This window comes from Gigantopelta aegis, chromosome 10 (assembly GCF_016097555.1).
Source record: "Gigantopelta aegis isolate Gae_Host chromosome 10, Gae_host_genome, whole genome shotgun sequence".
Taxonomy (NCBI): Eukaryota; Metazoa; Mollusca; class Gastropoda; order Neomphalida; family Peltospiridae; genus Gigantopelta; species Gigantopelta aegis.
The window spans coordinates 79,413,291-79,440,500 of NC_054708.1; the positions used below are offsets into that span (position 1 = coordinate 79,413,291).

Here is a 27,210-nt window from a genome sequence, read left to right on the forward strand (position 1 = left end):
GTGGTAGCTTACTAGAGACATTACGGTAGTTATTACGACAGGTTCCTGTAGTGGTAGCTTACTAGAGACATTACGGTAGTTATTACGACAGGTTCCTGTAGTGGTAGCTTACTAGAGACATTACGGTAGTTATTACGACAGGTTCCTGTAGTGGTAGCTTACTAGAGACATTACGGTAGTTATTACGACAGGTTCCTGTAGTGGTAGCTTACTAGAGACATTACGGTAGTTATTACGACAGGTTCCTGTAGTGGTAGCTTACTAGAGACATTACGGTAGTTATTACGACAGGTTCCTGTAGTGGTAGCTTGCTAGAGACATTACGGTAGTTATTACGACAGGTGCCTGTTGTGTTAGCTTGCTAGAGACATTACGGTAATTATTACGACAGGTGCCTGTTGTGTTAGCTTGCTAGAGACATTACGGTAGTTATTACGACAGGTTCCTGTTGTGTTAACTTACTAGAGACATTACGGTAGTTATTACGACAGGTTCCTGTTGTGTTAACTTACTAGAGACATTACGGTAGTTATTACGACAGGTTCCTGTTGTGTTAAGTTACTAGAGACATTACGGTAGTTATTACGACAGGTTCCTGTAGTGGTAGCTTACTAGAGACATTACAGTAGTTATTACGACAGGTTCCTGTTGTGGTAGCTTACTAGAGACATTACGATAGTTATTACGACAGGTTCCTGTAGTGGTAGCTTACTAGAGACATTACGGTAGTTATTACGACAGGTTCCTGTAGTGGTAGCTTACTAGAGACATTACGGTAGTTATTACGACAGGTTCCTGTTGTGTTAGCTTACTAGAGACATTACGGTAGTTATTACGACAGGTTCCTGTAGTGGTAGCTTACTAGAGACATTACGGTAGTTATTACGACAGGTTCCTGTAGTGGTAGCTTACTAGAGACATTACGGTAGTTATTACGACAGGTTCCTGTAGTGGTAGCTTACTAGAGACATTACGGTAGTTATTACGACAGGTTCCTGTAGTGGTAGCTTACTAGAGACATTACGGTAGTTATTACGACAGGTTCCTGTAGTGGTAGCTTACTAGAGACATTACGGTAGTTATTACGACAGGTTCCTGTAGTGGTAGCTTACTAGAGACATTACGGTAGTTATTACGACAGGTTCCTGTAGTGGTAGCTTGCTAGAGACATTACGGTAGTTATTACGACAGGTTCCTGTAGTGGTAGCTTGCTAGAGACATTACGGTAGTTATTACGACAGGTGCCTGTTGTGTTAGCTTGCTAGAGACATTACGGTAGTTATTACGACAGGTTCCTGTTGTGTTAACTTACTAGAGACATTACGGTAGTTATTACGACAGGTTCCTGTTGTGTTAACTTACTAGAGACATTACGGTAGTTATTACGACAGGTTCCTGTTGTGTTAAGTTACTAGAGACATTACGGTAGTTATTACGACAGGTTCCTGTAGTGGTAGCTTACTAGAGACATTACGGTAGTTATTACGACAGGTTCCTGTTGTGGTAGCTTACTAGAGACATTACGGTAGTTATTACGACAGGTTCCTGTAGTGGTAGCTTACTAGAGACATTACGGTAGTTATTACGACAGGTTCCTGTAGTGGTAGCTTACTAGAGACATTACGGTAGTTATTACGACAGGTTCCTGTAGTGGTAGCTTACTAGAGACATTACGGTAGTTATTACGACAGGTTCCTGTTGTGGTAGCTTACTAGAGACATTACGGTAGTTATTACGACAGGTTCCTGTAGTGGTAGCTTACTAGAGACATTACGGTAGTTATTACGACAGGTTCCTGTAGTGGTAGCTTACTAGAGACATTACGGTAGTTATTACGACAGGTTCCTGTAGTGGTAGCTTACTAGAGACATTACGGTAGTTATTACGACAGGTTCCTGTAGTGGTAGCTTACTAGAGACATTACGGTAGTTATTACGACAGGTTCCTGTAGTGGTAGCTTACTAGAGACATTACGGTAGTTATTACGACAGGTTCCTGTAGTGGTAGCTTACTAGAGACATTACGGTAGTTATTACGACAGGTTCCTGTAGTGGTAGCTTACTAGAGACATTACGGTAGTTATTACGACAGGTTCCTGTAGTGGTAGCTTACTAGAGACATTACGGTAGTTATTACGACAGGTTCCTGTAGTGGTAGCTTACTAGAGACATTACGGTAGTTATTACGACAGGTTCCTGTAGTGGTAGCTTACTAGAGACATTACGGTAGTTATTACGACAGGTTCCTGTAGTGGTAGCTTACTAGAGACATTACGGTAGTTATTACGACAGGTTCCTGTAGTGGTAGCTTACTAGAGACATTACGGTAGTTATTACGACAGGTTCCTGTAGTGGTAGCTTACTAGAGACATTACGGTAGTTATTACGACAGGTTCCTGTAGTGGTAGCTTACTAGAGACATTACGGTAGTTATTACGACAGGTTCCTGTAGTGGTAGCTTACTAGAGACATTACGGTAGTTATTACGACAGGTTCCTGTAGTGGTAGCTTACTAGAGACATTACGGTAGTTATTACGACAGGTTCCTGTAGTGGTAGCTTACTAGAGACATTACGGTAGTTATTACGACAGGTTCCTGTAGTGGTAGCTTACTAGAGACATTACGGTAGTTATTACGACAGGTTCCTGTAGTGGTAGCTTACTAGAGACATTACGGTAGTTATTACGACAGGTTCCTGTAGTGGTAGCTTACTAGAGACATTACGGTAGTTATTACGACAGGTTCCTGTAGTGGTAGCTTACTAGAGACATTACGGTAGTTATTACGACAGGTTCCTGTAGTGGTAGCTTACTAGAGACATTACGGTAGTTATTACGACAGGTTCCTGTAGTGGTAGCTTACTAGAGACATTACGGTAGTTATTACGACAGGTTCCTGTAGTGGTAGCTTACTAGAGACATTACGGTAGTTATTACGACAGGTTCCTGTAGTGGTAGCTTACTAGAGACATTACGGTAGTTATTACGACAGGTTCCTGTAGTGGTAGCTTACTAGAGACATTACGGTAGTTATTACGACAGGTTCCTGTAGTGGTAGCTTACTAGAGACATTACGGTAGTTATTACGACAGGTTCCTGTAGTGGTAGCTTACTAGAGACATTACGGTAGTTATTACGACAGGTTCCTGTAGTGGTAGCTTACTAGAGACATTACGGTAGTTATTACGACAGGTTCCTGTAGTGGTAGCTTACTAGAGACATTACGGTAGTTATTACGACAGGTTCCTGTAGTGGTAGCTTACTAGAGACATTACGGTAGTTATTACGACAGGTTCCTGTAGTGGTAGCTTACTAGAGACATTACGGTAGTTATTACGACAGGTTCCTGTAGTGGTAGCTTACTAGCGACATTACGGTAGTTATTACGACAGGTTCCTGTTGTGTTAAGTTACTAGAGACATTACGGTAGTTATTACGACAGGTTCCTGTAGTGGTAGCTTACTAGAGACATTACGGTAGTTATTACGACAGGTTCCTGTTGTGGTAGCTTACTAGAGACATTACGGTAGTTATTACGACAGGTTCCTGTAGTGGTAGCTTACTAGAGACATTACGGTAGTTATTACGACAGGTTCCTGTAGTGGTAGCTTACTAGAGACATTACGGTAGTTATTACGACAGGTTCCTGTAGTGGTAGCTTACTAGAGACATTACGGTAGTTATTACGACAGGTTCCTGTTGTGTTAACTTACTAGAGACATTACGGTAGTTATTACGACAGGTTCCTGTTGTGTTAACTTACTAGAGACATTACGGTAGTTATTACGACAGGTTCCTGTTGTGTTAGCTTACTAGAGACATTACGGTAGTTATTACGACAGGTTCCTGTTGTGTTAACTTACTAGAGACATTACGGTAGTTATTACGACAGGTTCCTGTTGTGTTAGCTTACTAGAGACATTACGGTAGTTATTACGACAGGTTCCTGTAGTGGTAGCTTACTAGAGACATTACGGTAGTTATTACGACAGGTTCCTGTAGTGGTAGCTTACTAGAGACATTACTGTAGTTATTACGACAGGTTCCTGTAGTGGTAGCTTACTAGAGACATTACAGTAGTTATTACGACAGGTTCCTGTAGTGGTAGCTTACTAGAGACATTACAGTAGTTATTACGACAGGTTCCTGTAGTGGTAGCTTACTAGAGACATTACAGTAGTTATTACGACAGGTACCTGTAGTTATTACGACAGGTTCCTGTAGTGGTAGCTTACTAGAGACATTACGGTAGTTATTACGACAGGTTCCTGTAGTGGTAGCTTACTAGAGACATTACGGTAGTTATTACGACAGGTTCCTGTAGTGGTAGCTTACTAGAGACATTACGGTAGTTATTACGACAGGTTCCTGTAGTGGTAGCTTACTAGAGACATTACAGTAGTTATTACGACAGGTTCCTGTAGTGGTAGCTTACTAGAGACATTACGGTAGTTATTACGACAGGTTCCTGTAGTGGTAGCTTATTAGAGACATTACAGTAGTTATTATGACAGGTTCCCTTTGTGTTAGCTTACTAGAGACATTACGGTAGTTATTATGATAGGTTCCTGTGACAGTAGCTTCCGCCCAGCACTCTCATCATGGCTGCTTAAATTTATAAGTTTACATAAATTGAACTTCTTGTAATAACAGTCTTTGTCAGTTTATTTTATGATAATAACATATATCAAGCACAGTGTCAGAAGTGGGATTTTTTCAATTTTCAGACATGTATAGTTATGTAGCTAGTGGTAAAGGAACAGTTGAATTTTAGTGAATGCTTTGTTACCAAGGCTGGGTGAGATTTAAGTCAGTCAGTAGAGCACTCACTTGAGGTGTTTGGGTCGTGGGATCAAACCTCATCAGTGGACCTATTGAATTTTCTACCCTTCCGGGCGGGATGTAGCCCAGTGGCAGAGCGCTCGCTTGATGTGCGGTCGGTCTGGGATCGATCCTCGTTGGTGGGCCCATTGGGCTATTTCTTGCTCCAGCCAGTACACCACGACTGGTATATCAAAGGCCGTGGTATATGTTATCTTATCTGTGGGATGGTGCATATAATCGAAAAGAGTAGCCCATGGAAATGGCGACAGTGGGTTTCCTCTCTCAATATCTGTGTGGTCCTTAACCATATGTCTGATGCCATATAACCATAAATAAAATGTGTTGAGTGCATCGTTAAATAAAAATATTTCCTTCCTTCTACCCTTCCAACCAGTGCCCCATGCTTTAGGCCACAGTATGTGCCATTCTGTCTGCACATGACACTGTTTACTGCATATGGTATGTGCTTTTCTGTCTGTGGGAAAGTGCATATAAAAGATCCCTTGCTACTAATAGAAAAATATAGTAGGTTTTCCCTGAAGACTATGTACATTACCAAATGTCTGACATCCAATAGTGATGATTAATTTATCAATGTTCTCTAATGGTGTCATTAAACAAAATATACTTTTAAGTTATTAATAAGACCATCTGCCAGAAACTCAGTCTGTTATGTGATTTTGCATGTCTGATGCATTGTATTGTGGATGATTTACAATACAGGTACCCAGTCTCCCGGTTTTCGCTGCTGGAGGTGTAGTCAGTGTGTGCAATGTACCACTTGTGCATACTCATCTTTCGTTTGGCAAACGGTTTTAGTTCTCTCTGGTTTTGTTAGCAGAAATATAAATATCCAACAAGAGTAATCAAGTGGAGTAGTCATGTTTTGATTTTGTTGTTTTTTGTTTTTTGTGTAGTCTGGTATATACTGAAGGACAAAAGAAACATGAATATTAATTTACTTTTCTTTAATCTATTTATTTATTCATTCATTTCAACTTATTTTCGTGCTTATATCCAATTAAGGTTCAAGCACACTGTCCTGGCCACACATCTCAGCTATCTGGGCTATCTGTCCATGACAGTGAGTTAGTTGTTAGTGGTTAGTGAGAGAGAAGAGGTGTAGTGGCCTTACACCTATCCATTGAGTCATTAAAAGTCGCTCTGGGTGGGAGCCGGTACCAGGCTGTGAACCCAGTACCTACCAGCCTTATGTCCGATGGCTTAACCACAACACCACCAAGGCCGGTTTTAATGTATTTAAATCATTCACTTTAAATTGCATTAGTTTCTGTGTCTAGTAAAATGATTCATGTTGTGTGAACATTTTACACTCATTTTGACGGTCTATTTTCTCAGTGAATATTGTTATAAGAAATATATATGTTAAATTATTCATGGTCTTTTTATTTTTGTTGTGCAGTATATTTGATTGGGCTGTTCTTTTTGATTAGCAGCAAGGGATCTTTTATATGTAAGATCCTACAGACAGGATAACACATACCACAGTCATGGTGCACTGGCTGGAGCAAGAAATAGCCCAATGGGCCCACCTATGGGGATCGATCCTAGACCACCCGTGCATCAAGTGAATGCTTTACCCTTCTGGGATTGGTATCATTAATATAATAGTACCAGCTCCTACCCAGAGTGAAGTTTTAACAACTGCATTTTAATTTTGGCACAGCAGAATGTTTTACTTGTGTTTTTCTGGACAGCTCTTCAACTGTAAATTCCTCATAAAAACTTATAGCCAGCAATGATCATTCAGATTTACCATTGGTTTTGCAGTATTCATTCCCAGTCATTCTTCCCTCACTTCCAATATCATTCAAATCATCAACATCTATTTTTAATTCTTCCTACTTATGCATGTCCCATATGCCCAATATGGATAATATAATGTTCAAAATAAGTAGGGGATATTCAAATATAACACAATGTAACAGAGGTGTATTAATTTTTATTGCCGTATTAATTAATGGTAAAACCCTTGTCACTACTGGATTTGTTTTCTGGTGTCAATAAACTTTATTTAAAAAATATAATAATAAAAAATAATAATGCTAAAACACAAGCACTCGTGTGACAAGGGATTGACATTAAAGATTATAGCCAGGATAGTGATGTAGGTCAGGAGGAGACACAGATAGGCAACAGGGGTGGTGCTTGTCAATTTGATGTTTTCAATATTTGCACTAGTAACGGGTAAAACCCCCATGGTTTGCCAAGCACACACGAATCCAATCCTGATTAAAACGTCCAATAACATTTTGGGGGATCCTGTTTCATTCCTCTTGGAGAGCGGCACCTAATTCAGCCAAGTTGGTTGGCTGAAGTTGACATTCTCGGAGACGTCATCCGATGATGTCCCACATGTGCTCAATGGGTGAAGGGTCTGGACTTAGGGCTGGCCACGGTGATGTTCTGTTGCTGCAGATACGCAGTGACCAGTAGACTCCAGTGAGCAGGGGCATTGTCGTCCTGAAAAACAAAATGGCATCTAGACTAATATGAACCAGACAGAGGACAGAAGTCAAGAAAGACAACTGTCTAGGAGAAGCAAACTCCAAAATCAAAACTGGACTGGAGAGGCTCAGAATCCTAGTAAGCAAATTCTCCTAGAAGAAGGAAAACTCCAAACTCAAACCAAGTTCGCTGAAGTCAGAGTAAAGAAGCTATGCATCAGCATTAACGTGGAAACCGAAAGGAAATGTCTGTACATGCACCAAGCTCTATGATCATCATCTCTATGATCATGATCATCCTCGATGGACTTTGGTATTTTTCTCATCCCAGTCAGTGCCCCATGACTTGTGCATCAACAGACTTTGTATGCATGGCCTGTCTATGGAGAAACTGCATACAAAAGATACCTTGCTGCCTTTTTGATAGGTAAAAAAAGAAAGAAATGTTTTATTTAACGACACACTCAACACATTTTATTTATGGTTATATGGCGTCAGACATATGGTTAAGGACCACACAGATTTTGAGAGGAAACCTGCTGTCGCCACTACATGGGTTACTCTTCCGATTAGCAGCAAGGGATCTTTTATTTGCACTTCCCACAGGCAGGATAGCACAAACCATGGCCTTTGTTGAACCAGTTATGGATCACTGGTCAGTGCAAGTGGTTTACACCTACCCATTGAGCCTTGCGGAGCACTCACTCAGGGTTTAAAGTCGGTATCTGGATTAAAAATCCCATGCCTTGACTGGGATCCGAACCCAGTACCTACCAGCCTGTAGACCGATGGCCTAACCACGACGCCACCAAGGCCGGTTTTTTGATAGGAGTAATATACAATTAGCTGTGAGTGAGACTCCAAAAACAGTCATGATTTAAAATGTGCTGAGATGTCATCACATGAATAGTCCTTTCCATTTCTTGTCTGTTTTACTTTTATTGTTATATAAATTCCATATGAGTTTTTTAATATGCCCAAGAGGTGCTGCCAGTACTCACACCCCAAGTTCAACTAGCAAACATTTGGCTAATTTTTGCGAACTATTTTATTGGTTCCCAATGTGGCCATTTGGTTTACCGTGAAGTGCATAAACCAATCTAGCAGACATTTTTCTGCTCAGTGTGGTTGAACTCAGCCATAGTCACGCAATGAAAAATGGGGGGGGGGGGGGGGGGGGGGGGGGGGGGGGGGGGGGACTTCCAGAAAACTATCAATACATTTTTGAACTTAATTTATCAATCATTATTAAATTCCGACAGCCAGGGAGAATTGCCATCTGTGGTTTGAATATATGTAATTTCTGCCCATGCTGCATTAGTAACCATGGAAAATATGATTTAATAATCTTAATGTGGTTTGTGTGAAACTGCTGGCCAATTGTAAAACCTAGTAACTTGCATGTTTCTGGTTTGGAGGAAAACAAGATCTATTGTCAAGGACTGGTTTATTGCAATAATAAGATCAAGTGACTTGTAATATGAATAACTCTCATACATAATTCTTATGAATATCTCTTATTTTGGGATGGGAAAATGTATTTGGTCATTGAAAATACTGTCTTGTTGGCTTCTGTGTTGATGAAGGTTCCTCCAACAACATTATATCTGATTATTTATTCATTAGAAGACCATTTCACCCTGATCATCTAAAAAAAACAATTCTAGCTTTCAACCATGATACAAACACACTGCATTTAAAGACAAACTTAAAATATCAGTGTGTTAAGAAAAATGAATTAGGAATAAAAAGAAATCTCCATATCACTATACCCTAAAAATTGCTGTATATTAATACAAACAATTACATAACTTTCGAGTGTCTGCCAGCACACTTTTTTAACTACGGTTAATTGGGCTTTTTTTCCCCAGTTTTGGTGGAAGACCTGGTTGATCGAGTGGTTACGGTCGCAGATTGTCACATGTCATGTGAATCTGTGCAGTAGGTTCAAATCCTACCAACTGACACTCTGTGTTTTTAAATATTATAACATTTCTACTGGTGGACTATTAGTCCCCGGGTGCATCATTAACCCTGTTGTAATTAAAAAATTGCTGTGTATTAATACAAACTGTTTTCGAATGGAGTGTTTGCCAGCATGCTTTCTTAACTATGGTTAATTGGGGTTTCCATTTTGTGGAAGACCTGGTTGGCCGAGTAGTTATGGGCGCTGGCTATCAAATGTCATGTAAATCGGTGCAGTAGGTTCAAATCCTGCCACTGGAATATTATATTTATTGGGTTAATCAGTGTTTCTGATGGTAGACTATTAGTTCCCATGTGCATCATTAGAAAGTGTGTATTAACTCAAACTGTTACATTAGTTTGGAACCGAGTGTCTACCAGCACATTTTCTTAACTATGATTACTTCGCCTTTCATTTTTGTGGAAAACCAGAGGCCTAATTCACAAAGGTCTCTTAGACTCTGCTAAACAACAAAACATCCTCTTTGTAAGTCTTTTAGCATTGCACTGCGAGATCGCAGAGTTGCGAGAGTTTAGTAAATTAGGCCCCTGCTTGGTTGAATGGTTAAGGTCGCTGACAGTCAAACGCCATGTGCAGATAGGTGCAGTAGGTTTGAATCCTGCCTGTGTTTTTTTTATTATTAGATCTGCTCGTGTAAGTAGTATCACCATTGTGTTCTGTAATTAGGTTTGATTAGTATAAATATCAAGTTCTGAATTGGTGCAGGAGTTTCGAATCCTACCTTTGTGTTTTTAAATATTAGACTAAGTAGTATCACCATTGTGTTCTATAATTAATTTTGATTAGTATACATATCAATTGCTAAATCGGTGCAGGAGGCTCGAATCCTGCCTGTGTGTTTTTAAATATTAGATCTGCACACTGTACGTAAGTAGTATCACCATTGTGTTCTGTAATTGGGTTTGATGAGGTTCGAATCCTGCCTGTGTGTTTTTAAATATTAGATCTGCACACTGTACGTAAGTAGTATCACCATTGTATTCTGTAATTGGGTTTGATGAGGTTCGAATCCTGCCTGTGTGTTTTTAAATATTAGATCCGCACACTGTACGTAAGTAGTATCACCATTGTGTTCTGTAATTGGGTTTGATGAGGTTCGAATCCTGCCTGTGTGTTTTTAAATATTAGATCCGCACACTGTACGTAAGTAGTATCACCATTGTGTTCTGTAATTGGGTTTGATGAGGTTCGAATCCTGCCTGTGTGTTTTTAAATATTAGATCCGCACACAAGTAGTATCACCATTGTGTTCTGTAATTGGGTTTGATGAGGTTCGAATCCTGCCTGTGTGTTTTTAAATATTAGATCTGCACACTGTACGTAAGTAGTATCACCATTGTGTTCTGTAATTGGGTTTGATGAGGTTCGAATCCTGCCTGTGTGTTTTTAAATATTAGATCCGCACACTGTACGTAAGTAGTATCACCATTGTGTTCTGTAATTGGGTTTGATGAGGTTCGAATCCTGCCTGTGTGTTTTTAAATATTAGATCCGCACACTGTACGTAAGTAGTATCACCATTGTGTTCTGTAATTGGGTTTGATGAGGTTCGAATCCTGCCTGTGTGTTTTTAAATATTAGATCCGCACACTGTATGTAAGTAGTATCACCATTGTGTTCTGTAATTGGGTTTGATGAGATTCGAATCCTGCCTGTGTGTTTTTAAATATTAGATCCGCGCACAAGTAGTATCACCATTGTGTTCTGTAATTGGGTTTGATGAGGTTCGAATCCTGCCTGTGTGTTTTTAAATAATATAGATCCGCACACTGTACATAAGTAGTATCACCATTGTGTTCTGTAATTGGTTTTGATTAGTATACATATCAAGCGCAGGCCATGTGGTCACCATCAAGCAGCTAATGTGAAGTATCTATTGTATGTGGAACAAAGCATGGCTTCCTGTTATGTCTTCAGTGGTGCATGAACTCAGGTAACAGGTGGCATCATCATCTATACTCGTAATTATGGCATAGAGGCAGAAATATGTGTTCATTTATGGATATGCAGCCTCTAATCACTTAAATAGTCTGCAAAATGATGGCAGTTCAGAATGCCAGACATGTTTTGGAATAAATTGTAAGTTACTTTTTTTTATTTGTCTTAATAAATATTCATTTCGATTTAGTTTTCATTTTTATAAAAAAAAAAAATTGATTTGCTTATAAGTTAAATAAAAAAGAAAGAAAACAAATTGATGATTAATACCATGTTTTCCCCATTTATTAATTGTTTCAGTCATCAGGGAAGGGAAGTAGTTTTTTCTTTACTTGTTTTATTTGTTTTTGTTTTTAAATAGAATTACAGCTAAACATTTTATTTGGTTGATTTTTAAATGTTATCTATATTCTTCTCTCCATTAAACCTTTGACGGACCCATTCTCTGTGTTTTTTTACAACCCAAATGGTGGCCGACGAGATATATATCAAAGGATACCGTAATGCTAATGGTTAAAATGTAGCAGGTGTTCTCCAAGACTATGTCATAATTACCAACTATCTGAAGAAGTTTTTTTTTTAATGACACCACTAGAGCACATTGCTGTTTTAATCATCGGCAATTGGATGTCAAACATTTGTTAATTATGACAAATAGTCCTAGAGAGGAAGCCCACTACATTTTTTTTTATCACTAGCAAGGGATCTTTTATATGCACCATCCTATAGACAGAATTGCACATACCACAGCTTTTGATATGCCAGTTGTGGTACACTGGCTGGAATGAGAAATAGACCAATGGGCCCACAGATGAGAATCGATCCCAAACTGACCATGCATCAAGCAAGTGCTTTACCACTGGGCTATGTTCCATCCACCCATTAGCCAGTGATTAATTAATCGGTGCAATCAGGTGCAATGATAATTTAACAACACCTCACCTCATTTTAAACTATGTTCCATCCACCCATTAGCCAGTGATTAATTAATCGGTGCACTCAGGTGCAGTGATAATTTAACAACACCTCACCTCATTTTAAACTATGTCTGTTAATTTAGTGACTGACATATGGTTAATGTTACACGTGGTCTAGATATTTAAGAGAAGAAACCTGGTGTATTTTGGCTATTTCGTGTTGAAACTTGGCTTATGGTGAAAGAAGAAACCCTCTGCCACTGCATAGGCTGTTCCAACAAAAAGGTAACAAGACATCTTTGATATGCATCTTCCTAAATATACCCTTTCGGTGAGCCAATTGGGCTATTTCTCGTTCCAGCCAGTGTACCACGATTAGTATATCAATTGCAGTGGTATGTGCTATCCTGTCTGTGTGATAAAAGATCCCTTGCTACTAATGGAAAAATTTGTCAAATTGTGTCAAAATTACCAAATGTTTGACATCCAGTAACTAATGATTAATAAATCAATGTGCTCTAGTGGTGTCGTTAAACAAAACAAACAAACTTCCAAAATACAGCTACTACATCCTTTGATATACCAGTCTTGAAGCGCTCGTTGTGAAGGCTTGGAATTGCGAGGGCAGGCAGCCAGTAGCTCTCAAAGTGCACCATGTGCTTTATGATAATGAACTTCACAAAGCAGCTTTTGCTTTCTGTCTTAACTTACCAGTAGGCAGTATTTCAGATACAGTATACCAAGAACCCTCAATTTTCAGAAATGTTTTTATCCATGTTTATATCAAGTCTTGGTATATAAGGCTGTGGTATGTGCTATCCTGTCTGTGGGATTATGCATATAAAAGGTCCCTTGCTACTATTGGAAAAATGTAGCGGGTTTTCTCACTGAGACTATATCTCAAAATAACCAAATGTTTGACATCCAATAGCTGATGATTAATAAATAGTGTGCTCCAGTGGTTTTGTTAAACAAAACAAGCTAACTAGTCCACATTACACTACAGGTCTAACTTTAATATGGGACTATTTTCTAGCACTGCATCTCATTTTCTAGCTCTTGCTTCCATCTTGAAATCTGAGAAACAAAGATTGCTTCCCACTATAGAAACTGAATTTCAAGCCTTGGTTTTAACATGAATAAAACCTATTTGGTCTAACAAGGGCAATGAAAAGGACAATAAACAGGACAATAAACAGGACAATACATACCACAGCTATGACATACTAGTTACAAGTCATTGACTGGGGGGAAAGCAGTCCACTTAGCTTAAGTATAAGAAGGTACTAGCAAATGGATGGACCAGTAATGTATTAATTTGTTTTCTTACACACCTGTTGGTGAAAACATCATTCGTTATTTTTCATAACACATACTTGTTAATACATGTACGTTTGTTAACAATTTCAAGACTTATGACTGGCTGCTCCTAGGTGATGACCAGGTAACCAATGTCATACATCCAATGAAAAAACAGCACAGTCGAAATTGATTACACTGATGTATAGTCAACCTGACAATCATTTGTCTGTGACGCGTAAGTTAGCAAGGGCTGTAAATAACTTTTAGTCAAAAAAGATGTTAAAATTTGCTTAAAACTTGATTTTTGAGGATATGTAAGAAATAGAATAATACATTCGTGTCTGTTAGATATCATTTATCTTACAACTCGTTGCTTAAAAACGTATTCAACTCGCTTTTGCTCATTAGATACATTTTAAAATGACACGTTGTAAGATAAATGGTATCTAACAGACATGAATGTATTATTCTCTATTTCCAATATAGGTGTGATGTATTATCTTCAGAATTGGGGGTGCATTACCCCTTTGTCCCCCCACCCCCACCTTCGAAACCTATGCAGAGGATGATAACTCCTATGACCATGGCAACTGAAGCAAGTGCCTTTACCATTGAGGCACACCTCGCCCTAGTGATTCCTGCAGGAATTAATGTCAAAAATAACCTGAACCTTTTACACTATCGGCAGCTGTAAAGCAAGGAAATAATTATATCTGTGAGCCACAGAGACTGAAGCCTTCTGAGAGTTGCTGTCACAAGTTGCTGCCTGGCCCATCAAAAACACATACATCTCGCAAATCAATACTGCCATCAAGCTTGACTGCCTTTTCTTAAGAACTCTTTTTCTTTTCTCATTCAGCATCCTGTAATTACCTCCCTTTGCCATTCAGGGACAGAACGATATATCAATTTGAAAAGTGGTCTTTGTGGATATGAGGGGTTTTTTGGACTGCGTTAGGTATTAAGTAAGAATTAATTCATGTGTCTGGGGATTAATTAATACATGGCAAGTCTATAGCACCACATCGTTTAACTCGCTGAGTCAGGACTTTTCTGTTTCGTGCAAAAAACCCATTTCCTTTCTCAAGTTGTTTTTTTATGTAGTCTAGGTTCTTAAGTATTTTTTAAAGATCACAAGCATTTTTTTTTTTTTTCTGGAAATGACTGTTCATCATTTATTAATTTATTAATTACAGTCAAATCCGCTTATTTGGATGTGCCTCGTGCAACAACATTATATTCAAATAAGCGGCATATTCAATAAACCGAAGGTACAATTTCGACATACGATATACCCAATTAAGACCTCTTGTTGATTTATGCAAACCCTAATTACGATTCTCCCAATTTGGGCCTCATGACATGTGGCATTTTCTTCAGTATTTTGTGTTAATAAAATACCGATTCCAAGTTCCATATTGTGACTCTGTTATCATTATCAAGTTTGTCTATAAACTTGATAAATACAAGAGGCAACAGTTAATGCCGTTTGTACGCCTAGAAGTAGAAGTGACTAAACATCTAATGACCCAGATAAAACCACCGGAAGCTCAATTAGACTGGCCACAGTCAAATAATTAAAAGGCCGTTATTAACTTCTTGATAATTAAACGGCCGTTATTAACTTCTTTGTACATTTGTAAATCAAATGCAACAAGACCCCACCCCCACCACCCAATATAATCTTGAATAAGTAGTCATTTCCATGTTCTGTATTTTACCAGGACATCTATCTGACTATTATCTGTGTGCATTTGTAACTGATTTGACAGGTAAACTAGACTGGCCAAAGTCAAATAAGTGAAAGGCCGTTATTCAATGTAACAGAAGGAAAAACACAAACACAAACGCTAATATTGAGCCCGATATTGGATGACGGAAAACCATTCTGATAAGGCCTTCTCCACATTGGCTGCTTTTCCCGTTCTCTGTCTTTTTCGTTCTGGGTTAGCATTGGCGAGATACTGGGCACATATCTCGTTGTATTTCTGAGCCAAAGATAAATCGTTTCGTTTCCGTTTATTTGCCATGTTGACATTGTGAAGAAAAAAAAGTTCTTGTCAATATTTATAGCCAAAAGATGATTAATCCAACTTGCTAAGAAAATCTCCTACAACTTACCTTTTGTCGGCATTTAACAATTTAAACAGTAATCACCATAATCGGTCACCCCAAATGGGGCCTCGCATTGTGAGCTGCAGAGGAAAAATCACGTGATCAAAAGATCCCGCTAAAAATAACACTAGTAGCAAATGGCTTTTGTTTGTTACTGTCACCGACAATTCATAGAGAAAAATATCTGACAAGTGTTTATTTATGGATTAAACATACACTGCTTCAAAAGTGGCCCACATGAGATTAAGGGATGCCTGCTTACGAAACGCACATGGCCGCCAACAAGGTGGGAATGACCGACTTTGATCCTTGATTGTCCTGCATTGTCTCGGCCATTGGGTCACATTTGAGATGAATCTCAGAGTTCATGGATTAATTACGATGTAATTAGGAAATGTATTGATTAATAACGAGTCATCCGAAATAATTTAAGAAACAAGAAAACAAGTTTGTTGTAAGTCTTTTCTCTTTTTTTAACAATGAAATTAAATCAAATTAAAAGTATTCATTTCTGCATGTACGATAGTATGGTATTACGTACGATCATAAATTTTTACAAAAACACATCAAGTAACACAAACTTTCCTATGTTTTACATGCAATTGCCATTCGGCAAGGATAATTTTATATTCAAATATCCGAAAACATGTTAAAAAACACATCCAATTAACCGTTGGATTTTGTATTGTCATAATGGCAAATGGTTCCGTGCAGGACAAACATATTCAAATATCCGAAATATACAATAATCCGACATCCAATTAAGTGGATTTGACTGTATTTAGAGGAGTTTGTTTTATTTCTTTAATTTTTTTTTTTTTTAAATCAGTTATTCATTCCAGCAATTCATATCTCATTTGAACAACATTCTTATAATAAGACCAATCTTTCAATTGTTCATTCATTCAGTATTAATTTATACATTATTTCATTTATTCATTAATTTTTTTAAACAATATTGTTTTGGCTTTTTTAACTTATGATTGACGAACAGGCAAACCCTTTGATCTCTACCTACATATTATTACCATTAATAATATTCATTCTGCCGGTCAGTTAGTCGGTCAGTCAGTCGGTTGGTGACATACATTTCAAATACTACCTGTCACTCTGATTTACAAAATATTCTGGTTTAGGATTATCCTAGTTCTTATATTGGTTTACAACATAGCAAACATCCTGAACAAATGCTATACAAAGACTGGATTTAGCAGAACAACAATTGCTATACAATATTAAAAAATATTCCATCCCCGGCACTTGGAACTGCAGGACTGCCACTAATTATGTTTGTGTGCATTCTGGATTAAGATTATTGTAGTACCCTTTTAGACATAGCATTCAGCATTAGCATTATTATATCTTGTTTGCATACAGAATTCTTAGTTAACACTGTCGTGTTATTTATTATGCAACTGTAAGTCTCTTATAAGATCGATGTGATGTTTTATTAAAAACAAAAAAGAAAAAAAAGTATATTGATCGAGTCTGAGGTTCAGATTTGTTTTTTTATACTCCATGAAACATTTTATCGACTTGTTTTCCTACATGAAGTAAATTATAATAAAAAATATAATTACTCAAATAGTGTATGATAGGACGGGATGTAGCCCAATGGTAAAGCACTGGCTTGATGCATGGTCAGTTTGGGATTGATCCCCATTAGGCTATTTCTCATTCCAGCCAGTGCGTCATGACTGGTATATCAAAGGCCATGGTATGTGCTATCCTGTCTGTGAGATGGTGCATATAAAAGATCCCTTGCTGCATTAGGGAAAAATGTTGCGGGTTTCCTCTGATGACTATAAGTCAGAATTACCAAATGTTTGACATCCAATAGCTGATGATTAATTAATCACTGTGCTCTAGTGGTGTTGTTAAACAAAACAAACTTTTGTCAAATAGTGTATGATTAATCTAACAACTAAGCAAGCCTTTTTCCATTATGATATCTTGCATGATACATGATGTCATGTGATAGGTGACATCGTTCTTTGAAAGATGCTATATTTGGTTGAATATCTTTGATACATTTTGTTGTTTAACATGAAAATCAACTTTATTGATACAAAATGCTTTGGATTCCTGTAAACTTTATGCTTACTGCAGACAACTTTTCAAATGTGTCAACTGAACTGAAAGTGCTCATTGGTCATTGCGATTCTTTGTAAGGAAAGAAAGAAAGAAATGTTTTATTTAATGACGCATTCAACACATTTTATTTACGGTTATATGGCATCAGACATATGGTTAAGGACCACACAGATTTTGAGAGGAAACCCGCTGTCACCACTACATGGGCTACTCTTTCCGATTAGCAGCAAGGGATCTTTTATTTGCGCTTCCCACAGGCAGGATAGCACAAACCATGGCCTTTGTTGAACCAGTTATGGATCACTGGTCGGTGCAAGTGGTTTACACCTGCCCATTGAGCTTTGCGGAGCACTCACACAGGGTTTGGAGTCGGTATCTGGATTAAAAATCCCATGCCTCGACTGGGATCCGAACCCAGTACTTACCAGCCTGTAGACTGATGGTCTAACCACGACGCCACCGAGGCCGGTCTCTTTGTAAGGAGATATGGTATTTTAAAAGTGCAATATCATTATTTATGTTCACATAACCACAGAGCATATGGTAAGGATCAGATACATAATGTTTTTAATAAATGGGTGAAACTATGAAAAAGTTAAAGTTTGTTTTGTTTAACATCACTACTAGAGCACATTGATTAATTACCGTAATCATCAGCTATTGGATGTCAAACATTTGGTAATTCTGACACGTAGTCATTAAAGGAAAACCGCTACATTTTTTCATTAGTAGCATGGGAAATTTTTATATGCACAATCCGGATGCACCAAAAAAAACAAAACAAAAAAACAAACTCCCAGTTAGCAGGAATAATCATGGTTTTTTTTATTGTCTCTAAAATTGTTGTTTTTTCATTTTTTAATGTCAGTATGTGTTGGTGGTCTGGGTATGCATGTTTGAGTTTACTCTCTCTTTAACTTTTAAAAAAGAGCACCTACAATATACAGTAACCTGCAGTATGGCAGTCTGTCCTAGAAACATCCATCCATCCATCCATCTGTCCATCTATCCGTCTAACCAGCCACCCACCCAGTCAGCCACTCACCCACCCATCCATCCATCTACCTGATCCATCCATCCACCCCCTTCATTTATCTATCCATTCTTCCATCCATCTATCCATCCATCCATCCATCCATCCATTCATCTATACATCCAAAAAACACCCACGCACCCACCCATCCATCCATCCATCCATCCATCCATCCATCCATCCATCCATCCATCCATCCATCCATAATCCATCCATCCACCCATCCATCCATCCATCCATCCATCCATCCATCCATCCATCCATCCATCCATCCATCCATCCATCAACTTATCCAACCATCCACCCATCTATCCACCTATCCATCCATCCATCCATCCACCTACCCATCCATCCATCCATCCATCCATCCATCCATCCACCTATCCAACCATCCACCCATCCATCCTTTCAGCTGACCAAAGCATTACATATGATCTTCCTTACTAATTAAATTCATTATATTAATTTGCAAAACACTATACAGTCTGGTGATTGGGCACACTCAGTATTTTGCTTAAGTACACTTAAGAAGTTGTCATGTTGTTGTTGGTTTTTTGCGAATTAAAGCTCAATTCCTTTTTTAATGGTTAATCATGAATTAAAATATTTATTGTTATGGTGCAATTAAACATTTTTAGAATTATCAATAATTATATCATTATTTGAAGAAGAAAAAAATCAATCACATGTTTTCGTGTATATAAACACGAAGTAGTTCATTCTTATTGATATTAAAAATATTAAAACCCATCTTAAAACCCCCACCTTTCCTGCATTTGTTCAATTATAGTAAACGGTATAATTCTTTCTTTGGTTATTTTTATTTAAACTGAAAAGGAAAATACAGAAAATTGCAAACAAAACAAACGTTTTAACACCTTACTTGACAGTCAGTCCAGTTCACAATTGTCACATTGTTACAAAAAATAAAAGTGAAATAAGATCCACGTGCACAATAAAAGTGAAATAAGATCCACGTATGTGCACAATCTACCCAAGAAAAAATTAATATAGGGATTTTAGGCATGCATGACAATGAACATCCATCTGTGCCACTCAAGAAAACATTTCCGAAACCGATCATGAGACGTGTCATGTGTGATCGATAATTTTCACACTAATATTTTTAACAAGACAAAACAAAAAAGTGCTGAAATAATCTTGGGACAGCAGTGTAGCATTTATGGGCTACAAAGTGAGGTCATGGGCAGTCTATATATAGCAGGGTCACCAGGCCACATCTACTGCGGCGAATCACCGGACATGCAAATTATTTTGGATACGTGTGTGTGTGTGTGTGTGTGTGTGTGTGTGTGTGTGTGTGTGTGCCTATATTTATGCACAATTTTAAAATGTTTATTTACTACAGACAAAACAATTTGTAGTGTATTTCAGATTATGCACTGCTTCTTTGGTGATAGACATTTTATTAAGTATTTCACAGTGTTCACATAGAAAATGGTCTTTGAATGCTTAGGTGCGCCGATACACTAGACAGCACTGTAGTTTAATTGGGGTTGGAATCTGCACCTGATGATCTGAGTTGGAAACACACGTTAGTGTTACGTAACACTAACTAAGAGTTATCGATAACACACACAATGTAATATTACACTGTATTGTACAGTAAACATATCTCATTATCATCCTGTACTTAATATTCTTGATTAACACTTCCCTGGAATTGATTTGGTTTTGACAGGGTTATATACAACTTGCACAGGTGTTATTTTATTTACAATCTACCTGTATATTTGATCAATAATTATAATAGATTTATTAACTGTTCAAGGTTTTGCCACATAGTCCATATATATATATATATATGCTTGTTTAGCATTTTAGAATTGTATAGAATGTTGATTTTGAATGAATTGTTAGTTACCAGTATGTTTTTTCTAATAATAATAATTTTATCATAAGTATATCTATCACTTTGTCCTTCTATTCCTCCTTCCATCTGTCCTTCCGTCTGTCTGCCCATCCATCCATCCATCCATCCATCCGTCCATCCGTCCATCCGTCCATTCATCCATCCATCCATCCATCCATCCATTATTCATTATCCATCATCCATTATCCATCATCATCATCCATCATCCATCATCCATCCATCCATCCATCCATCCATCCATCCATCCATCCACCCACCCAAATACCCACCCACCCATAAACACCTTCATAGGTTATAATCTATTTCAGAGATTATATGTTCCATTTGCAGGATTTAAGCAGCCATTTGCGAATGCCAATTAAAAATAGAATTTAGTGACTATACATGTATTTCATTATAAAAATATTAGCAATGTGTATTGAGCCTTTATTTTATTGCATTTTGTAGGGCTTTAAACAAATATTAGCAATGTGTATTGAGCCTTTGTTTTATTGCATTTTGTAGGGCTTTAAAAAAATATTAGCAATGTGTATTGAGCCTGTTGTTTTATTGCATTTTGTAGGGCTTTAAACAAATATTAGCAATGTGTATTGAGCCTTTGTTTTATTGCATTTTGTAGGGCTTTAAACAAATATTAGCAATGTGTATTGAGCCTTTGTTTTATTGCAGTTTGTAGGGCTTTAAACAAAATGTGTTTTAGCAAAAGCCTTTGTGTTTGTAGGGCTTTAAACAAAATGTGTTTGGCTAGACAGTTTGTTAAATAGTGCAATGCAATTTCTGTCTGGTTAATATGAACCATTTGTCTAACTTGATTGTGAATCCATTTTATCAGCCATACATTCATCTGTTTATAATGAATGGTTTCCATATCAGTATTTTTCAAAGTCTGTATGTACACTAGGGCTATGTGCAACAAAATGTGAATGCATGAACATTTAATGACACCCCAGCACAAAAATAAACATTGGCTATTGGGTGTCAAACAACAAAACAATCTGAGCATTACTAATTGTATCAATGTGCTCTAGTGGTGTCATTAAACAAAACAAACTTTAACTTTACTATCGTTGTATTTAATACCTAATATGGTGGATTTAGCATTTCCCTATGATTGTCAGCCCATTCCCGAACCAGTGCTCCATAATTGGTATGGCATGTATTGCTCTGTCAATGGAAAAGTGCATATAAAAAGCCCTTGCTGCATTTCTTTATTTTTTTTATTTTTTTTAAGTAGCCTGTTTAGTAGCAGCAGGTTTCATCTCTCTCTCTCTGTTAACCAGGCTCCGTATTCATAAACGTACTTAAGTCAAAGTATGATACCTAAATACATGTTTAAAGTACATAGATAAGTATCATACATTGACTTATGTATGTTTATGAATACGGAGCCAGGGGCCTAATTCACAAAGATCTCTTAGGCTCTGCTAGACAACAAAGCATCCTCTTTGTAAGTCTTTTAGCATTGCACTGCGATATCGCAAAGTTGCGAGAGTTTAGTGAATTAGGCCCCAGGTGTCAAAATTTAATACTTGTCAAATACCAAATAGCCTTAGTTTTAAATGTGCTGAGCTGTTTCTTTGTGTATGGCATTTAGCTGTACTTCCCATCCACCATGTTCATTTCATCACTGGATGGAAAAGTCTTGTTGTTCGGACACCCACATGATCAATTAATTAATACACTGCTGGCATAACACTGATGACCATGCACTAAACAAGCTTGTCACTCCAAGCTGTGTGGGCTCAACAACAATATTAGACTGGCACTATAGACTTGAGTACAGATGCATTTGTGTAGTTTGTGGTTAAAATTAAAATGAGCTAATTCATTACACTTTATAGCAGCTTGGCTTTGACAACTTGATCCCCGGTGAAAAATGGCCTCTCCCAGTAGATTACTCACTGATGAAAACAAAATTGCATGGATTATGGTCTGTTTAATTCTTCAGGTTGCTCATTGGCTTCATCTTTAACACTCCGCAAGGCTCAATGGGTAGGTGTAAACCACTTGCACCGACCAGTGATCCATAACTGGTTCAACAAAGGCCAAGGTTTGTGCTATCCTGCCTGTGGGAAGCGCAAATAAAAGATCCCTTGCTGCCTGTCATAAAAGAGTAGCCTATGTGGTGACAGCGGGTTTCCTCTCAAAATCTGTGTGGTACTTTACCATATGTCTGACGCCATATAACCATAAATAAAATGTGTTGAGTGCATTGTTAAATAAAACAATTTCTTTTTTTCTTTCTTTCTTTCATCTTTAACATGTCCACCAGTATTAAAGACACGTGTTCCAGTGCTTTTGTTTGGTGACAAAAACAGACTACAGACTATAGGGAGGTTGTGGGGTGGGGTGGGACGTAGCCCAGTTGTAAAGCGCTCACCTAAAGTGTGGTTGGTCTCGGATAGATCCCTGGCAGTGGGCCCTTTGGGCTATTTCTCGTTCCAGCCAGTGCAACACAACTGGTATATGAAAGGCCATGGTTTGTGCTATCCTGTCTATGGGATGGTTTATATATAAGATCCCTTGCAACTATTGGAATAATGAAGCGGGTTTTCTCTCTGAGACTATATGTCAAAATTACCAAATGTTTGACATCCAATAGCTGATGATTAAATAAATCAATGTGCTCTAGTGGTGCTGTTAAACAAAACACATTTTTTGTTACTTGGTTCCAAATTGTGTCCACCTGTATTAAAGGCACTTGCTCCAGTTTTTCGTCATACTATGGCAAATACATACCACATATCATAAAGTGACTGATTATAAAGCCCGACTCCGGAATTCATGCTTGTATCCATGCACTAAGATGCACTAAGCAGTCTACATGCATGCAGTCTGCATTTGTCACTTGATCTCAAATTTTGTCTGCCAGTATTAAACAGACATTTGTTCCAATTTTGTTTTTGTCATGTAACAAATACATGTACACGTACATACTATAGGCCACAAGGTGACTGATTCTAAAACCCAGCTCAAGAGTTCATGCAAGCATCAGTTAATTTGCAATCTGCATTTATCACATGAGCCCAGAGTTTGACATTTTAAAGTCATATGTCCCCTTTTCTTGTCATGTTGATTACACTTATTTAACCATATTTGCATTGCCCCTGGTGATATTCATCAAAAGAACCAAAAGTGCTTGGGGTGTGTGTTTTTTATTCATTTTATATATATAATTTATATATACATACAGTGAAACCTGTCTAAACCAGATCACACCAGGGACCTAACATTTATCCAATTTAGACAGGTTCTGTGTTTAAAGGGTCACATTTTAGAATTTAGAAAAATTTGGAACCATGAAACTTTGCTGGTGTTGACAGGATTTCAGTTTGTTCAGGATCCGGTTTAGACAGGTTTCACACAATTTGTGAATGATTTTGTTCAGTTCATACCCTAACCATTGGGCTATTTCTTGTTCCAGCCAGTGCTCCACAACTGGTGTAACAAAGGCTGTGGTATGTACTATCCTGTCTGTGGGATGGTGCATATAAAAGATCCCTTGCTGCTAAGCAAAAAGAGTAGTCCATAAAGTGGCGACAGTGGGTTTCCTCTCAATATCTGTGTGGTCCTTGGCCATATGTCTGACGCCATATAACCGTTAATAAAATGTGTTGAGTGCGTCGTTAAATAAAACATTTCTTTCTTTCATTCCATTTATCCGTTAATAAAATGTGTTGAGTGTGTTGTTAAATAAAACATTTCCTTCCTTCATACCCTGACAAACATAAACAAAATAACACACAATCTTTGAATTAAAAAAAAAAAAAAAAAAAAAAAAAAAAAAATCCTTTAAAAACACCACCACCACACAATAGACTGTCTGCTATTATATACCTGCTATAATTTGCCTGGAATGTGTTGCAGCCATTGAGAGAGTAATGGTGGATGGAAGTTCTAATCAGCGCTTGCACAGCTTTACAGTGTTTCTTTATGTGATCCATCAAATCACGGTTATGGATTGTTACAGAGTAAGCAGTTTGGAACTAATCTGCGATGGCCATTCCTCTGGGTTTACGTGGTCACACCGATGCCACGGTGCCACGGTATGAAGCTAGTCGAACTTGCTCATTGATATAAGCACATCCAGCACTCTTCATCTGCCCCCAATATGCTGTATGTGGTGAACTGACAATTTCATAAAGGTGAACTGAAAATTGTTCCAATATGTGCTGGTGTTGTTTTTGTAAGAATTTGCATTTTAATGCAGTAGTGTGTCAAAAAACCCCACTATATTAATAAAAAGAAATATGGCAACATCTGAGCCTATTTGTTCGAAGCATAGTTATAGTCTATTATTTTCCTTTTAATTATTTGTGCACAAATACAAAAAAATTCTCATTATCTTAATATAAAAAAAATCTTTCCAATTTCTCCCACGATTTCAGTCTGTTAGGATAGAAGTTGCCAGATCGGGAAGAAATGAGATAGAAGTTGCCAGATCGGGAAGAAATGAGATAGAAGTTGCCAGATCGGGAAGAAATGAGATAGAAGTTGCCAGATCGGGAAGAAATGAGATAGAAGTTGCCAGATCGGGAAGAAATGAGATAGAAGTTGCCAGATCGGGAAGAAATGAGATAGAAGTTGCCAGATCGGGAAGAAATGAGAGGAGGCGGGGGGGGGGGGGGGGGACAACAAAAACAAACTTTAAATTATGTGCGAGTTCCTTTGCTTGTTCTAAATGAAGTTTCAGCATTATGTTTTCAATTGTTATTTTTATTGATTCAGTCCTTGGCTTTGAATGTTTCTGTTAACTAATTAAGCTAACAGATGTTTGAATAAACAACCCCTGGTATTTGAAACTGTATTTAATTTACTGCTAGAGTACATGTAGTTATGCCTGTATGTGCGGTATGTAGTTATGTTTGTATGCCTTTATGAGCTGTATCAAATGCAGAGATATACTGAGGGATGGAATATCAGTTCTGTAGTATTGACTGTATTCATACAGTGGATGGGGATTTGGGTTGCAGTCAATATTTGCTGTTATGTGTTCCCTTATTTGCTGCCATTCAAACACTGGTATACATTTTCCTGCCTATTTGAAAATTCCTTAAAATTTTCTTTTACTGCTTCTAATAATTAAGCACAGCATATGTGGCATCAGTGAATTTACTTTTTGTGCTGGGGTGTCATTAAATATTCATTCATTCATTCATTCATTCATTCATTTGTTCATTCATTTATTAGTTTATTCATTCATTCAGTGAATTTACATTCACATTAACTGGTTACCATAACATATATTTTGAACAGATATACTGCTATAATTTACTTGCCATGGACCACATACTTTAGCATCACTGTCATCACCATAATCATCATCATCAATTATCATTGCCATCATCATCATTCAAAATTAGCATTGCTATAACCATCATTAATATTATCATTGCCACCATGATCATCATCACCATTATTATTATCATCCCCACAATCCTTATCATTATCATCACCATCATCATCACCACCACCACCATCGTCATCATCATCACCACCACCACCATCATCACCACCATCACCCCATCATCATTACCATCACCACCATCATCATCATCACCCATCATCATCACCACCATCATCACCACCATCACCCCATCATCATCACCACCACCATCATCGTCATCATCACCCCATCATCATCACTACCATCACCACCACCACCATTATCGTCACCATCATCATCACCACCACCACCATCATCATCATCACCACCACCATCATCACCACCATCATCATCACCACCACCATCATCATGACCACTATCACCACCATCATCATCACCACCACCATCATCATCACTACCACCATCATCATCACCACTACCACCATCATCATCACTATCACCACCACCATCACCACCACTATCACCACCACCATCATCATCACTATCACCACCACCATCACCACCACTATCACCACCACCATCATCATCACTATCACCACCACCATCACCACCACTATCACCACCACCATCATCATCACTATCACCACCACCATCACCACCACCATCATCACCACTATCACCACCACCATCATCATCACCATCCTCCTCCATGTTGCAAGGTAAGTAGTTTAGCAAGAGTAAGTCTTCAGAAACCTTGTTCTTGGTCTGTGTTCTACACATGCTGTTGTGAAGGTTCTCTCCTGTTCTGCTGATTAATGTGTTGGCTAAGTGTTGTTGGTTTTTTCTTTCTCATTTGCCGTAACTAACATACAGCTCAATTTCCAGCCATATTGTCAGTTGGTAAACTTGGCATTGGTTCCGCATTGAACTGTACACCAGGAGTCGGAGTAAATGTTAAATACCTGCAGGAGTTTTTATTACTGTAGTTAGCTGTTATGTGGATGTTAGTTATGGCTGGAAAACACACGGTTACACGCCACCATTCAACGCCTTTAACATTTATTATAGATTCAGCAAGAAAGTTAAAAGTTTGTTTTGTTTAATGACACCACTAGAGCACATTGATTAATTAATTATCAGCTACTGGGCACCAAACATTTAGTAATTCTAATACGTAGTCATTAGAGGAAATGCGCTACTTTTTTCCTAATGCAGCCAGGGTTCTTTTATATGCACCATCCCATAGACAGGATAGCACATACCATTGCCTTTGATATACCAATCATGGTGCA

General features: G+C 37.9%; 1 protein-coding gene and 1 long non-coding RNA gene across 4 annotated transcripts in view; one reads left to right on the forward strand and one right to left on the reverse strand.

Moving 5' to 3' along the window:
- The window catches only part of LOC121383253 (Kv channel-interacting protein 4-like), a 473,604-nt gene that overhangs the window by 349,786 nt on the left and 96,608 nt on the right, over positions 1-27,210 (forward strand). Inside the window, exon 1 of one of the 3 annotated variants that reach the window (XM_041513157.1) lies at positions 11,181-11,357. The exons of the other annotated variants lie outside the window; for them this stretch is intronic. The gene's annotated coding sequence lies outside the window, so the exon portion shown is untranslated. Of the gene's footprint in view, positions 1-11,180; positions 11,358-27,210 lie in introns of those variants that run through there. 3 annotated transcript variants of the gene reach the window in all.
- On the reverse strand, positions 6,767-24,974 carry LOC121383255. Its single transcript, XR_005959274.1, has 2 exons — positions 24,409-24,974; positions 6,767-7,307 (listed from the first exon to the last, which is right to left on the reverse strand). It is a non-coding gene; the product is annotated as an uncharacterized LOC121383255 (long non-coding RNA).